Source organism: Mustela nivalis, assembly GCF_964662115.1.
Source record: "Mustela nivalis genome assembly, chromosome: 1".
NCBI lineage: Eukaryota > Metazoa > Chordata > Mammalia > Carnivora > Mustelidae > Mustela > Mustela nivalis.
Genome location: NC_139020.1, coordinates 172,393,011 through 172,409,452, shown reverse-complemented (window position 1 = coordinate 172,409,452; position 16,442 = coordinate 172,393,011). Strand labels below are relative to the sequence as shown.

Below are 16,442 nucleotides of genomic sequence, written 5' to 3'. Positions count from 1 at the left end.
GTATTTTAAAAAAATATGTATTTTTATCTAATTTAAAAATAATTATACACATACGTTCCCATAGGGACATTGTCTTCTTGTCCCCTGAACAGATAGTTTGACCTCTGAACTGATAGTTTCTGTAGAGGATAGATCACTGGTATGTCTTTATCAGTATCCATTTGTCACCACATAATGATAGGATTCTGGTGGATCTCTGATAAAAATTTGAGTATTGGAGACGGTTAAACTAAGTTAGTAATATCATAGTTTTATCATTTACTAGTTTTACTAACAGACTTTCATCCACTGTTGGTTTGTAAGGAGAAACATCAGAAACCAGTACATTTAATCATTTATCTTTATCTGATTTAAATCAAGTTATTTTTGATAAAATGCTGTCTTGGCAAATGTAAGAAGACAAAAAACCCTCAAATGAATTTTGTGGGACAGACATTGCAAATCTGTCTGCCTTCGGCTAGGGTCGTGACCCCAGATTCCTGGGATGGAACCCTCCATCAGGCTTCCTGCTCAGGAGAGAGCCTGTTTCTCCCTCTCCCTCTGCCTGCCGCTCTGTCTACTTATGCTCTCTCTCTCTCTCTCTCTGTCAGATAAATAAATAAAACATTTTTTTTTAAAGAAAGAAAATCTGTGCTGACAGCACGTCTCTGATTCATCCTTCTGACAACATTTACAGTTAGAAGAGTATTCTCTTAGAGTCATTTTTAGATAAAGATTGTTAAAGAGGCATAATAATTCCAAAAGATTTCCATCTTCTAACAATCTCTTGAAATTAATGAATAAAGACAATGGCCTTCTATTCATCTAAATTTACCACATCAGGCAGTGGAAATAGAAAATGATTTAAAATTAATCCTTTCTCTTGACAGTTGTGAAATGGTGATTTTTATCCTCTCAGAGGATATTTGAAGATCCCTTTTTTATTCTCCTCTTTTTGTATTCTGTCTCATAACCTCTTGTATTATATAGCCAGTTTCATTGATGGTGGCCAAAATAAAACTGCAGGCTAGGTTACTAGGGTTCTGAAGAATGCAGCATCACTGGAAATCAATTTCAGATGTATTTTCAATGTCATTGCTTTAGAATACGTGTCCCTTACTGAGATATCAAAAATCAAAGACTAGATCAGCTCATTCATTTGGATTAGCTTAAGGATAAATTAACTCTCTCTGCTTTTGCATTTAAAAAGGAACAGTATAGTCAGTGACACCTTGGTCAAGCAAAATTAAATGTTATTTTTACTAATGTGTGATATTAGCAAAGTGTCAGAACTATTCCTTAAGTTCCTTATTGGTTTAGCTGTGCTTTTGGAATCTTGGGTGTTCAGAATAAGCTTAGGTACAATGGTTGCATTTCAACTGGACTTTTAAGTTTAAAATGATGATGTTAATGTGATCAGTCTCTACCTTGGTTATTATTTAGTTAACTTGCCAACAGACACATATTTATTTCTTTAGAAGTATTGATCTATTTGTTTAATATAATTCCTAAAAGTGTCTGAAGTCTAATTAATAAAATCCTGATTAAGTACATTTGTTCTGGAGAAGATAAGATAGGCTATTATAAAAAATGTGGAAGTTGCAGCCTTAGAAGATTACTGTTTAGTGTTATGGAATGCCTTTTCAAAAGAGAATTTTATTTTACAAACTGGGAGTTCCACAATCCTATTCAATGTACAGTTCTAGACTAAATGCTTTCCTTTCTTTTTTCTTTTTCTTTTTAAAAAAATTCTATCTTCTCCCTCTCTTTCTTTCTTCTGTAATGGAAAAGTAATTCGCTGGAAAAGGTATTCTTTTATTCTGTATAGGTCATATAAATTTCATCATTTTGTGCCTCTTTTCCTTTGATTTTGTGGTAGTTGCATTTTGAAGCATATTTGCCCTTTTTCAATTTAAATACTGATTACACACTATAAAAAATAAATCTGAACTATATAGCGCAATATATATATTCATTTAACCACCACCCTAATCAAGTTAGATCCCAGTTTTTCACTAACTGAGGAAAGTTCTTTTTACCTCTTCCCAGGCATTACCTCCCTATTTTGAGGCATGTACTCTTCTGACTTGTATCACTCTAGAGTTGTTTTGCCTGTTCTTAAAATTTATGTACATAGAGTCAGAAAGTATGCATTTTCTTCACCTGGCTTGTTTTGCTCAACGTAGTATTTTTATTTTTTTTTAGATTCGTCCATGTTGTTAAATGTACCAGGTGTGTGTTCTTTCCATTGCTGCATGTTGGTTGCTTCATATGAAAATACCACTCTTTCCTTATTTCCTTGCCTGGTGATAGACATATCTGAAACATATTTCCACATACATTTTTCCTTAATTACCTTGCCAGTTGTATATACGCATATGCAGTAGTGGTTTACTTCTCTTTTTCTCATGCTTTGAAAATTATTTTTAAAAAACCCAAAACTGTGTTTAAATGTTCTTGAAATCTCAGAAATTATCTAGCAAGCTCAGGTTCTTAAGATAAATGATTTAATTATCTTGTTTATATCTTCATGGCATAGTTGTACACCTGCCAAAAATCGCCTCCCCTGGTGACCATTCATCTTCCTTTTTATATTACTTTTTATGTCCTACCCTGCCTGCTTTCCAAAGGAGAAGCCCTTTGCCTAAATTTTTCCTAATTTCTGAGAATTTTGCATATTTTGGCACCTAATAGGTACTAAGTAATATTTGATGGATTGATAACATTTCACTAAAGATTTTGGGTATTTCATAGAGATCTGTTTTCATTAAATATACAGCAAATACTTTATTACCGTTTTAGCATTAAAATGGAAATGCTGATATAATTAGACTATTTTAACATAGTACCAAGGGGAACAGGCTAAATATAAAGGATCCCTTTTTTAATTGTCAGATTGTTTAAAAATATGTTATATTGAAAAAACCCTAAAATTGGAGGTGCCTGGGTGGTACAATTGGTTAAGCGTAGTACTCTTGGTTTCTGCTCAGGTTGTGATCTCAGGTTCCTTAAGATCAGGCTACATATCTGGCCCTGTGCTCAGCATGCAGTGCTTAAAACTGTCCCTCCCTCTGCCCCTCGTCCCCCTGTGCACATGCACTTGCTCTTTCTCTCTCAGATAAGTAAAACATCTTTAAAAAAATGAAAAAATATCTAAAATACACTATACACTTTGATATCTTCCCAACTATGTGGTTGCCTTTATGACAAAATTTGAAACTGATTATTGCATTGTGTTGTTTTAATTTTTATAGTTTTTTTGGTGCTTTTATATGTCACTACTATCATAGCTCATTATATTAACTCTATACTCTGCTGTCACTTAAATCTCCTGATTTTCTGGTTCTGATCTTGTTTTGCAGCATCCAGCAAATAACCATGTTAGAATCAGCATAAAAATTTAACTGTGTAGGCTGTGAAAAATTAAGTCCATGGGATTTAGTTCATGGAGAATATAAGATGTGTTTAGAGACCGTTCTTAGTGAACTAAGGTCACATGTTGGCAGGGAGTACTTCCCTAGCATTTAATTTGAACTTTGAGCTCGGAATAATCAACCTGCTCAGTATGGACGGCATCTTGCAGTTTTTGATGTACTCAAGTTTGGAAAGAGCATTAGCATTTACTTAGATATTCACTCAATGCAGTTAATCAGAGATCCTCTATAAACTGTCAGTGCTAATGTAACATCCATGTTCTGCCTCTGGAAATCCCTCTTTTCCATACCCTGATGTTTTTATTACAAGCATACATTCAGTTTCAGCTGTAGATCCTTCTGTTCTTATTTTTCTTTTTTCTCTTTTATTTAATACATTTACCCTTATTTTGAATTTTTCACGTTATTTTCTCTTTATATCTATATATTTAAAAATTTTATTTTTGTGTAATCTCTCTATACCCAATTACGGCTCAAACTTACAACCCTGAGATCAAGAGTCACATGCCCTACTGACTGAGCTAACCAGGCATAACCCCCCACTCCTTATATTTTTATTATCATATATTTTATTCATTTTCAAATTTCACTATAGAACACTCTCTCTCTATATATATATATGTTTTTAATTTTTATTTTATAATTTTTATAATTTTACTATAAAATTCTCTATATATGTATATATAAATATATACACATATATATATATATGACTGTGTGTGTATGTGTGTATTGTTTCATTTTTGGTTTTTTAATGTCAAGAAATGAGACTCCTCAAATGTCTGGTCCTAGGCCTTTTATGTTAAAATGAGAAACTTGCACTTCTCATGACTTACAGCAATATTTTATTCAGTGTAACTGAATCACTAAATAATTGATGGCATTTTGGTAACGGATTTTTTCTGCTTTTATGCATCATCCATATATGCTTTTGTAATTTAAAACAAGGCAGAAATGCTTAGTAGTTAAGGAAAGCTCTAGAATCAGACTGCCTGAATTTGAATCATAGATACTGTGCATGCTACTATGTGATTTGAAGGCAAATTACTTAAATTCAGTGGATCTTACTTTATTTGTAAGAAATGATGATTTTTGAACCTACCTCATAAAGTTGTGATGATTAAAATAGACTGTACCCTTAGAGAGATAATAAGCCCTCAGTAAATATTAAGCTATTATTATTATCCAAGCACACTAGTCATTATTCAAAAGTACAAGATTCCATATGATCTTTTATACATATATGTTGTAAAAATGTAGTATGTGAATGAAATTAACTTATTGACTATTTTATGTAACTGAAATTGCCAAAGGGCTAAATCTTTTCACTCACTTTAGCTCTTGTATCAGTATTTTAGCTGAACCAAAGTGAAATGATAATAACAGCCATAGAAAAATTGCTTCTTGACTACAAATAATGAGATACTCCAGTTTAAATTACTTCAACAATTGTCTTGATTGAATCTTTCTCAACTGCTTACTCTCAGAATCCAGATATTACTTCTAAGAATAACAAAAGAAAACTTAAACCTCCCTTTTTGAAACACTAAGGCTTTTGATATTGGGAGAATGCTTTTGGTGTGAAGGAAAGATAAACATAGAAGTTGTTGAACATATAGGCGTGTCATCCTAAATTCTTTAGCTTTGAAAAATAAATTTTACTTAATATGTTTCTCATTCTGTAATGATTTCTGCATAAAGCTCTGCATATAAAAAGTTTCAAATAAAGTTTCTTTTTTTGAGGACTTAGTAATAGTGGCTACAGTCCGAGATGTTTTAGTTAAATATTTTACATTTTTGGTGCCAACAATTCTGTGTTTAGTCTAATCCCTACATGGGCATCCAGAATCTATATTGGTGTTTTTAACTGGGTATCAAGGATGACAAAGACTTAAATCTCCCTCCTAACATGATCAGTAGGGATTGCGCCTCCAGCATACTACTAATAGATTGTATAGTGACATGGCTGGCAGACGGTAGATGCAAGACTTTCCCAACTTGTGGAATTTCAGGTTTTTCTAATAGTGTAGAATGGCTGGTGGTTGCCTTTGGCATACCAGTCACTTGAATTATTTATTTAGGTGTTTCATCTCATCTATTAGAAAGGAGCACATTTTAGGCCTTAATTTTTTCTTCTTTATCACATAGAATAGGGCCTTGATCTTATGTCCCACGTAAATATTTCTCAAAAAATAGAATAAGCATATTGGATTTAAAAAGTACAGTGAGAGAAAAAGGCTACTTTAAAAGAAGATGACAACAAAAATGGCATATATTCATTAACGTATTAAGGAAAATGATTCTCACTAAAATATTAATGGGCAGTTATGTTTGGCTGGGAAGTCAAATGATTAAAATGTTTCTTTGTATCATTTTTATTATAATTATATATTATTTACATACTCCTAAATAATATGCTCATAGTAAACTCAAAAGAAAACCTAAGAAACATTAACTGTAGAAGAAATCAATAAAGTTTTTAAAAACTAATATAAAAAATTGTCACACCTACATCTTCAAAGAACAACTTTTTTAATATATTTAATTTTTGCTGGAGTATAGAAAAGAAGGTAATTTTAAACTATTTTTAAAGATTTTTTTATTTATTCATTTGAGAGAGACAGAGTGATCAAGCACAAGGGTGGGCGGGATTGTTGGAGAAGGCGAAGTAGACTCCCCACTGAGCAGGGTGCCCATGTGCGGGGCTTGATCCCAAGACCCTGAAATCATGAACTGATGCTTAACTGACTAAGCCACCCATATAATCCCTTAAATTATTTTTAATAAAGCCATCATTGCATTAATACAAAGACATACTAAAAATAGCACAAAAAGAACACTTCAGATTAGGTATGTAAGAATATGGATTTAAGAATATTATTTAGAACCAGCAATAATTTATTTCTACATTATAAGAAATACACATAAAGAAAATAATAAGTGTTGAGTAAATTTTATTGGAAAACTCGTACAATATTTCACAACTGGGAAGCAGTTTCCTCTTCATCTAAAGCATTATTTCCAACATGTTAAGTATAACACATGTGTAGGTTTAATCACTTTCTATTTTGGTAACTCCATTAAAGAGCACCCGTAATTTTATCTTGTGGATGAGGTATTCCGACTTCTCAGGTGACTTAAAAGACTGCCACCTAATCAAACATTAGAGTGTTAAATGTACTCTTCCATCTTTCATTCATGCTGAGAACCCACTATCTGTTATGCTGCTCCTACCCTTAGCCTTCTCAGCATGAGTGGCCATTCCAGGATAAACTGTATTTTGTAAAAGTATTGATTATGTTGACTTGTAAAGGCCCCATAATGTTATATCCACATCAAACCTGTGCTTTCTGAATGAGAGAATCATAATAGCTGAAGCCACCTGGTAATCTATATGAATTTTATAGAATTGGAGTTTATGGATCAGCTTTGTAATAGTATAGAGTTTCATTGGGCTTAACCAGGTGTGGGAAATTGTCAGGTGCTTTTATAAAGTCATAACATTTTTGATGAAGGAATGTGATGGGTCATTTTATAAGAAAGAAGAAAATGGATTGAAAACATCACATTATTTTTAGTCTAATAAGGATAAGAAGAGAAGTAGTTTTGTGTGGTATACTTTTCTGTATAACTGCTTTGACAGTCTGATAGACTGATTGTCTTTGCTTTTACCTTTTTCTTTTATTCATCTATTAATAACATAATTTCTATGAGTTTCATAAATGTCTAAGCACTATGAAACTCCATTTATTTGTTGTTGTTGCTGTCGGCCTTGCTTAATTTTATCTCTTCTTTGAAATTTTGTTTGTAACTTACATTCGATTGTCTAATTAGAGTTTAGGATTTCACCACATTTTCCTTCTTCAGTACCAATTCTGGAAACCTAATAACCAAAGTTATAATCTTTGTTGGTATTACTGTATTCTTAATATTTTAAACTATTATGTGGATTTCAGTAAAAGTTGCATTGGGTCCAAGAATTATTTAGGCATTCAGCATTTATTTAGTAACCATTAGATTACAGGTTTTAGGATTTTTAATATATGTATATGATAAAAGAATCCCATCTTTACAGAGAAAACAAGCTATTGGAGGAGAAATTAAAATTTATTAAACAGATAATGATTTTACATAATAAAAAAGAACTTCTTTTATAAGTGAGGAACTGATTGTCTCATAAGGTCCTCCTTTATCCTGAGTCATCTAAACTCTCCAAAAAGAGTAATATTGTTAAATTTGAGACTTTATAGATTTTGTCACTTTACATTCTGACTCTAGCACATATTGACCTTGTGACCTGAGGAAAATTTACTTAATTTGTCTATGCCTTCAGAGTTTGTATCTTTAAAATGGGGGTGATAAAAATATCTGCTTCATGAGACATAACGTGAAATATCACTTGAATGTTCATAAATGATATTCAACCAACCTGTGTTACAGTTGAGAATCTTGACTCACCAAAGTTTGGAGGCTGCCCACAAGTGGACTGGCTTGCTCCCTTACTGGACTTGATAGCTATTTACTCTTTCAAGCTTCCTCATCTGAGTTCCCAAGTTTGCCACTGTTGATTCTGGAAAGTCTCTGTAATTTCTGATGTAAAAATGGTGTTCTCACTTACTCCTGCACTGGGTTTGCTTCTTTTACTAAAAGTATCACAGTTGGATAACTAACCTTCTCAGCTGAGGGCTGGCAGATATGTTATAAATAATGGCTTCAGCCACCTACTACGTGACACATTGCCCACTCCCTTTCGGTATTTATCTGTCCTAGACCAGACAGAGGCACATTTGGTCTCCATAAAATATGCTCTCAATTTCTCTTCTTCCCTCCTCTTCTGAGTGTTAAAACAAATATAAGTTTGTACATATATGAGAATAAGTCCATCAGGAGTAGAAAGGGTATAGGGTGTGCTATCCGGCATTTATTTGTCAGATAGACAGTTGGTGTCTTGTTAGAAGTGGAATCCAGTCTCTCCAATCCAATCTTTACTATCTACTGTATCATGAGCCAATCAAGAACATTAACAACCACATTTTGAGTGGGTTTCAAAGACTGCAAACTCGGTCACATGATCTCAGTCAAGCTTTGAATTTAGAAATATTAAGTTTGCACTAAGCTGTTTCATGCTTTGCTGTGGGGTCTTGAGCAGAGGGTCTTGAGCCTTCTCATCCCTTCATATGAATAAGCTGCCACCAGACCCCTTGGAGAGTGACCATAAAAACAAACAAACAAAAATCTGACAAAATGAGATTTGAGTGATCTCTTTAAAATAATATTTAGAGAGTATTTACAAATGCTAAGACACATTGTTCACAGCATAAAACTGCTTTAAAATAATATTTAGAGAGTATTTACAAATGCTAAGACACATTGTTCACAGCATAAAACTGCTTACAGCTCAGGTACTGAAATTACTACTAAATCATCAGCAACAAAGGAATTTCTTCTAGCAGTAAATGTTGACTTCCTGTCCTGTAATATGCTACTTACCATGGTCCAGTGTCAGCATAAAGCTGTAGTTTGGCAATTGCATTTGTGTATTTAATAACTGTTGATAAAGCTGAAATAAAGAATCAGTAAAGAGGTTCCACTTTTGTAAAGCACATCCACAGTTTAAGCAAAAGGAAATCACTCAACACATCTAATTTATAAAAAACAGAGTATGCTATATTAAGAAGAAATAACATATAGGGGCACCTGTGTGGCTTGGTGGGTTAAAGCCTCTGTCTTCGGCTCAGGTCATGATCCCAGAGTCCTGGGATCGAGCCCCGCATCAGGCTCTCTGCTGAGCGGGAAGCCTGCTTCCTCCTCTCTCTCTCTGCCTGCCTCTCCGCTTATTTATGATCTCTCTTTCTGTCAAATAAATAAATAAAATAAAATAAAATAAATATAAAAAAATAAAAAAATAAAAAAAAAGAAATAACATATAAAATGGTATCTGGAACATTGAAAGTAATATCATTTTTAATCAGTCTTGGCTTGCATTATGAAGGGAGAGAATATAAACTGCATGTTTGTATCGGTGTTTAGAGAATTTCAGGAGATGAAAGAATCCTTGGACCCATAGGATGAAAGGAGCCATGAATCGTTTTGCAAGACAAGGACACTGAGGCCCAAAGACAAAATGGATCCTTTAGATCTTTTGATAAAAGTAGATTTTTTTTTTTAAGTTTGCTTTAGGATTCAGGAGTAGGAATAATAGGTAGGAGTTAAAAGGCCACGTGGTTCAAGTTTTAGAAAGGATAATTAGAAATTGGATATTCCCAACAAAGGGGGAAAAAAAAAAAAGATGCTTTGAATAATAGTGAATGTTCCATTATTGCAAGTAATCAGTCATGTAACAGATGACCTCCTGACACGAAATATGTAATAAAAATTCCATTGGATAAAAAACTTGAATGGTTATCATCTGCACTCTAATTTAGATTTCTATGTCTTAAAATATTCAACTTCATTAAGATTTTATAATTTTTAAAATAAATAAAGATCTTGGAATATACTACAAAGGTGGGCAGGAGGATTACTTCTGGAGATTCTCATGTATTCAGGATATAACCAGCATTTATTTGTTCCTAGTCATGGGATGGAATAAACTGATCTCCTTAAGTCCCTTCCAGCTCAGTGATTCAAAAAATGCTGGCATTTTAGTGAAATGTAATATGGATGACATAATATAACCTAGGAAATAGAAAAGTCTGCAACTAAAAGATAAAGCACTTATATGTCAAATAGCATTGTGGGAATAAATCTAAAATGTAATTTTGAACCAATTTTTAAAACTTACACCAACAATCATTATATGGTGTCGTGCAGAAGAAGATGAGGAGCAAAGGGTATGTTGAGAAACCTGCAGATAACCAAATGTCTTCTTGTATTAAATGAATTCACCACATCTTTAAAGGAGTAATCATATGTATCCAAATCTGAGTGGTTTCCAGGATCTGTTTCTCCCTCACCATGTACACAAATAAAAACATACCATCAGCTCAAATATTTGTTTTCCTTATGGTTTCAAGACATTGAATAAATTATAATCACTGTACTTGATGACTATAATTCCAAGTTACAGGTTGAATAATTCTTAGCTGTTGATTCTTTCAGAAGTCATGGTCTCTGGGCAACATGGTGTCTGGAAGACAATCTGGCATGTAGTTTTAGAGAATTGGTTGATTCACTACCATGGTTTAAGTAGACATCATGACCTCCTATAGCTGGTGCTGTCGGTACCTTGCCCATATACATCAGACTCTTAACTGTGTTCCTGAGGACTTCCAGCCACAAGTATCTACAGCCATGTTCCTAAGGCCTATTTTCTCCTGGAACCGTGCAAAATTTTGCTGCTTCTATGTGCTGAGCTTTAAATGCTGAGAATTAACATCTTCTGGGAGTAGCTCTCAACCAGTGACTCTGAAGTGGTGCTGTGTTAGTACCCCAGGACTCTTACTCTTCATGTGGGATAATTCTTCAAGGTATATTTTACAGGACTTCCCAGAGTTTCTCTGTAAGATTGTCCCAATGCATTCACTGCTTTAATAGAATATTCTTTATTGAATGTTCTCACTGCCTTATATCATTTCCTTACTTCCTTTCTGGCATTGTATGTATTTCCTAAATAAACTAGTTTTATTCTAATATTTGTCTTTGAGTCAGCTTCTGGAAAAATCTAGTCTGAAACAACCCTCACACCTGCTAGCAAGAGCAAGCCCCCCTGAAAGGGTAGAACCAGCACTTACTTCGGGTACATTCCATTCCATTCCCAGTTCAGGCATCTCATGTCACTCTAACAATCAACATCCTATAATAATGAACACCTTGTTATCAAGAGGTAGCCAGGAGTGAGCTTTAGGGTATCCTTAAAAGGGTTTAGATGTTAATATTTCTTTTCTGCTTGCTATAACATGCAGCCCTAGACAGTCAGCCCTTGAAACCCTTTTCCTGTCTTTACTGGGGATTCTATTGAGTATCACTTGTGCCCTCACCAGTCTTAACATCAAAGAAAAAACAAACACAAACACAAAGCTCATTGACAGTGTAACTACTGAGTACTAAACATTTGCTTTGTTAGGCAAAATGCTAAGCACTTTATAACCTTTATCTGGCATTATAGTCTTAGCCATCTTTTTAGGTAATACTCTTATTCCCATTTTACTGATGAGAAACCATAGTCACAGAGAGATTAAGTAATTTGCTTAAAACACTAGCAAGTAAGAGCTGAAAAAGCATTTGGATTTATAGAGGTCATTTATAAAACTTGGCCTCTGGGGCACCTGGGTAGCTCAGTCTGTTAAGCTTCTGCCTTTGGCCCAGGCCCTGGGATTGAGCCCCATGTAGGGCTCCCTGCTTAGTGGGGAGTCTGTTTTTCCCTCTCCTGCTGTTGCTCCCCTTCTTGTTCTCTCTTTCAAATAAATAAATAAAATCTTTAAAAAGTAAAGCAAATAAAACCTGGCCTCTGAACATACTTGATCGAGGGAGGGGCCCCTGGGTGGCTCAGTGGGTTAAACCTCTGCCTTCAGCTCAGGTCATGATCTCAGGGGTCCTGGGATTGAGCCCTACATTGGGCTCTGCTCAGCAGGGAGCCTGCTCCCCCCACTCCCCCTGCACCACCGCCCCCCACCCCGCCTGCCTCTCTGCCTACTTGTGATCTCTGTCTGTCAAATAAATAAATCTTTAAAAAAACAAAAACAAGGGGCACCTGGGTTGCTCAGTGGATTAAAGCCTCTGCCTTCGGCTCAGGTCATGATCTCAGAGTCCTGGGATTGAGCCCCACGTTGGGCTCTCTGCTCGGCGGGGAGCCTTCTTCCTCCTCTCTCTTTCTCCCTGCCTCTCTGCCTGCTTGTGATCTCTCTCTCTGTGTCAAATAAAATAAATAAAATCTTAAAAAAAACAAAAACAAAAAACAAAAACATACTTGATCGTGTCCCAGCCACTAACTAACCCTGCCTCTGTAGGCTTATGCAGCTAATATATATGAACATTTTTTATCAGTATTCTGAAAATGGAGGGAGAAAAAAAAAGAAAGGAAGAAAAAAATAGTCACTAGGTGGTTCTCACCAGAGATAAAGTTAAACAGACTTGGGGATTGGTACTGTGGTATTGTACTTGAAGATCATAGTCCTGGGAAACAGAGGGAGAGCAGTGCTGAAATTCTTAGACCAATTTGTATTGCCTAATGAATCCCCTCTGTCCTTTGCTCTGAGTGCCAACCCCATTTCCATTCATTCACATCCTTTTTCAAAATTTCTCCAATGTAGAAGCAGTCGTAATCTAGGGCCTTTGGTTTCAGTTCTGTTAACTTTGTGTGTTTTCATTAAATGGGAAGTCTGAATTTGAGAGTGTTGAAGGTTCCTTCCTTCCAGTCCCGAAAAGATCTTGTCTTCTTTACAGTTCCTAGAAAACAATGACATCTTTTCAATTATAAATTCTAAATGCATTGTAAGAATGAGCTCTATTTGGATTCCTACCAACCTATATCAGGAAAACAAAGATTTGGATCAAGTTCTTATAATCTAAAGGTCTTGTTCAGCCAACTGTCTTCCACTGCCAGTGCCACCTTCCCTATGGCTTGTTGGTATTTCTGGTCTGAAATGGGATGCAGGAATTTATTTTAGCATTTCAGGAACCTCTGTAGATACCTAAAATAATTCAGAATTTTACTTTGGCTCATTGTCACAAAGTGTAGAGATTTTTTGACATAAAGGAAGAGCCATTAACATCCTGTTGTTCCTGTTCTCTGTGAGGGACATGGTTTCAAAGGGTTGCTTTATCAGGTGAAGTGATGAATGATCAGGTAATGAGCTAGAGTTCCTGAAAATTAGTGAGTGTTGTGTTGTCCAGGAACAAAATTTCTTTTATCCTTATTTGCCACCTGTCCTAGATTTCTAGTGCCGAATCTGAATTTCCATGCCAAACTGGAAAAGCAGCATTGCCCTCTTTTTCACATTGACTTTGGATTTTAGCATGTAAGGTGATGCCATTGTTCATAGTGAAATGAACTTTGAATGAACTCCAATAGTCATGAACTGATAACCAATAAAATAAATAATTGATTTGTCTCAAAACAATTTAACTGCTAGAAGTGGCATGCCCGGGAAGCTTCTGTTTAACTGCCCTCTAGAAAGCTTCTCAAATTTTTGCCTTTCTTTCTTTCTTTCTTTCTTTTTTTTTTTTTTCCAAATGGATGATTTTTGACAAACAGACTCCTAAGGGCAGTCAAGTGTCAAACACAAAGTTATGGCTGGTGTAGCTGCCTTTGGGATCACATGCTCCATTTATTCATTATGGAAAGCTCAGATGCACAAACATGTGGTGCCATTTTGTGTACCTGTCAGTTTAGTGCATTTAATGAACATTGATCATGCTCATTCAGACACATTTCTTCATGCTGCAAACAAGAAGTCAGTCATTTCTGAAAGATGGGAAAGAAACTTTCCTTTTCTGTACACTGCCTCTGTGAAGTACTTTTTACTGAAAATAAATAAAAAATAAACATGACTAAAATGTACCTTTAGTTTCACTACAAAAAAGTGCTAATTAAAAATTTATTCTGGTTTTGCTAATATAGAACTTTTTTTTTTTTTTGGTCTACTTAAAGTTTGAATGACTTTGGAAGTCATTAGATGGCTATATGGATATTTCACATTTTACAGCTTTGTTCTGAAAGTCATTTTTTGTTCTTTTTAAAAATATTCTTTCAATTATAAAACTTCCTACTGGTTCATTCTACAAGTTCTATATTGTGTTGAGTACACTGATCATTTGGTGCCAAATTTATTACCCCACTTTATAGTGAGAAAAATACTTTTTATTTTCTTACTATTTGATTTTTGCATCCTGTCAAAAATCTCATAAAAGGAATAATGCAGGATCTTTTAATTGGAAAACACCATTTTTTATGAGTGATATTTTTGTTTGCTCTTCAGTTATTATTGGTAACAAATTAAAAAAACATGTTCAATTACTTTACCCCCGTTAGAGATGCATTATACTTAGAAACAATTTGCTCGTAACTGTTGTGTTAGGAGAATAGTCTAATCAGTTTTGGAAAGGGCTAAGTACACTTACATTATTCTACCTGTGTTTTTATTTCAGTGTTCATATTTCTTTGTTTGAAGTTTTTTTTTTTTCCCATTACCCCAGAAGACAGTACAGCTGAAGAAGACAGATATGCTCAAAGTATACTCTAGATTTATCTAAACATGGTTTTCCATGTTGCTGTTGAAAATTAGAATTAAATTGTGATGCAAAGAGTCACAGACATCCACCTTTTTTTTTTTAAGATTTTATTTATTTATTTGACAGAGAAAGAGATCACAAGTAGGCAGAGAAAGGGGGAAGCAGGCTCCCTGCTGAGCAGAGAGCCTGATGCAAGGCTCCATCCCAGGACCCTGGGATTATGACCTGAGCTGAAGGCAGAGGCTTTAACCCACTGAGCCGCCCAGGCATCCCAACATCCAACTTTTAGAAGTTGATAATCTTGTGAAATAAATTGAGCATTCCATTCATAATGTTGTACATCTTTAGAAGAAAAAATCTAGCATTTCTTTTTGTTTCTCTAAAACCATTTAAAAATATTAAACATGTGCATAATGACATATATTAAGAATCATTCATTATAGCTTTCTTTATACTGCAAGAAAATTATAAATAAGTATAAATGGAGGAACAGTTCTGGACCTTATCAGCAGTGGATTATTATAATTAAAATATATTAAAATTATAATTTTATATATATAATTATAAATTAAAATTATAAGGCAGATCAATATGTTCTGATAGGAAGAGATATGCCTGTCCACTAGAAAAGCAACATGTACAATACTATGCATATTATGATGCATTTTATGTAATAAGTAAAAATAAGAAATATATACATATCTTTATATATGTATTTAGATGCACAAAATAAGCTTTGAAAGAGAATTCTCTTCCTTTGTGAAGGAGAATGGGAAATAGAGCAGTGAAATGAGAATTTTGGTCTATATGTCTCTACCAAAATAATGCATGAACCTGAATTTTGTGTAATTGATAATAACTGATTTTTTTTAAAGAAGAAAATTTGTGAAACAAATTTCATAATTAATCTGGTCCACAAATATTTATGGTGCATATTCTGTATGTCAGTCTCTATCGTTGCTATTGGTGATGCAGTGAAGAGCAAAGGGACATACTAGTTCTGAGTCCAAAGATATATAGATAAAAATGTTATAAACATATATGTTGTTATGTAGGAAAAAAAACTCCCTGGTCACTGAAGTTTTTCTGGGGAAGGAATTCTCGCACGAATATCTGAAAACTGAATCGGGCGTAACTAAGCAAGAAGGCTGTTTGTGAAGTTAAAATAATGGAAACACTAAAGGAAGAGGTAAGAAAAAATGACAAGTATAGAGTATTTCTTAAGAAAGAGGCCAGATTATCCGCTCTATTCAATTGACCACAGTTAATCTGTAATGCTTGCCAATAGCAAACCATCCAGAAAAATCAGTGTAACTCTCACTGCACAAGCAATGACCCAAATATTATTAAGGTTAGTATATGTTCATTTGTTCATTTCTTTTTTTAATTTTTTTAATTTTTATTTTTTTTAAAGATTTTATTTATTAATTTGACAGAGAGAAATCACAAGTAGACGGAGAGGCAGCCAGAGAGAGAGAGAGAGAGAGAGAGAGAGAGAGGGGGAAGCAGGCTCTCTGCTGAGCAGAGAGCCCGATGCGGGACTCAATCCCAGGACTCTGAGATCATGACCTGAGCCGAAGGCAGCGGCTTAACCCACTGAGCCACCCAGGCGCCCCATTTGTTCATTTCTGATGCACTTTGAGACCTAGCCAATTTAAGCATCAAATTACTGTTACTGGCCTTATTTGGATAAGTGAACCTCTCTCATTGGCCAAAACATACCGAAATATTACCTAAATTAACTCTCCTGTCTTTCCCCCTTTCCTTCCCTTTTTCCAGCCATGTGTTCCTGCATTGTTGCATCCAGTAAAGTGTATTTATGGAACACCTTGTATATGCCAGATACTTGGGAATGCA

At 34.6% G+C, this 16,442-nt stretch overlaps 1 protein-coding gene across 11 annotated transcripts in view; it reads left to right on the top strand.

Moving 5' to 3' along the window:
- CNTN4 (contactin 4) overlaps positions 1-16,442 on the top strand; it is a 930,864-nt gene that overhangs the window by 291,882 nt on the left and 622,540 nt on the right. Inside the window, exon 4 of one of the 11 annotated variants that reach the window (XM_082711569.1) lies at positions 2,185-2,211. The exons of the other annotated variants lie outside the window; for them this stretch is intronic. The gene's annotated coding sequence lies outside the window, so the exon portion shown is untranslated. The remainder of the gene's footprint in view (positions 1-2,184; positions 2,212-16,442) is intronic. 11 annotated transcript variants of the gene reach the window in all.